Below are 1,267 nucleotides of genomic sequence, written 5' to 3'. Positions count from 1 at the left end.
ACATGCCGGAGGTACATGTATCTTTAAGCAAGTGCCCTTCACCGTCGATGACCCCAGGCCCATCAAAATTGAATAAGCAAAGTTCCCATTTAGCAGTGGCTAAAACAGTGGGTTCTCCTTCTGTACATACTCCAATTTTGTTGCAGAATAAAAAGTGGGATTCCTCAGTACCGCTGACCTCTGTTCCATCCAAAAGTACTCCAACATCTAATTACAAGATGCGGGAGGTACAGGTATCTTTAAGTAAGTGCCCTTCACCATCAATGACACCAAGTCCATTGAAATCAAAAGAGCAAAGTTTCCATTTAACAGTGGCTGAAGAAGTAGGTTCTCCTTCTGTATGCACTTCAAGTTTGTTTGAAAATAAGAAGTTGGAGCTCTCTAAACCAAGGTGCTTGCTGACCCCTTTTCCAATCAAAATGAAAGACCACAGAAAGACTGGTGTTGATAGTGTAACTGTTCCTCACAATGACTTTGTGGGTCAAAAAGTAGAGACAAAATCATTTCACAGTCTTGAATCAGACTGTTTAATTGATGAAGAAAAGACCAAGGGTGCTTCAAAGGTTTTGCATGAAATGTTACCACCTCCTTCTTCAAATAGAGATTGGGTACAGAAAGCAGTTGCAATTATATCAAAGCTTTCTGGTATCGCAGTTGTTCAACGTGTTGATGCTGTCAAACAGGTTCCTTGCAGAGAAATAGCTCCTCATATTCGGGATGAGATTGTCGGTGATGGGGCATGTTTCTATAGGACAATTTCAAAAGCTATTACTGGTACTGAAGACAATCATTTTGCAGTCCGTATGTCCTTAATTAACTTCATGCTTGACCCTGCCAATGTTCTTGCCTTTGGTAGACTCGTTCGTGCAGGAATTTATTACGATACTGATGCATTAAAAGCAGTGAGGAGTCACATAAACAGACATAAACTCTACTTAGAAACCTCATGGTCAACTGAATATGAGGTATTTGCAGCTGCCACAATGTTTCAAGTTAAGATTATGGTATTTTCAGAATATTCCAATTACCGTGATTGGCATACTTATGTGCCTCGGTTCACTAACGAAACTTGCATGACACCCATGAAAGTCATGTTGTATCTGTACCACATTAATTGTAATCACTATGATTTAGTAATACCTGTACTTGATTAAAAGCAGTGTAATGACATTTTAGCCTTGCTATTTTAGAGTGAAATTGTTTAGTTTAGTTTTCTTTAGCTTAATACAAAATGGTAAGATCTTTGTCTTTGATGTTATGAAGAATT

This window comes from Amphimedon queenslandica, unplaced genomic scaffold, assembly GCF_000090795.2.
Source record: "Amphimedon queenslandica unplaced genomic scaffold, v1.1 AMPQUscaffold_12766, whole genome shotgun sequence".
NCBI lineage: Eukaryota > Metazoa > Porifera > Demospongiae > Haplosclerida > Niphatidae > Amphimedon > Amphimedon queenslandica.
Note: the sequence above shows the minus strand (reverse complement) of the source record.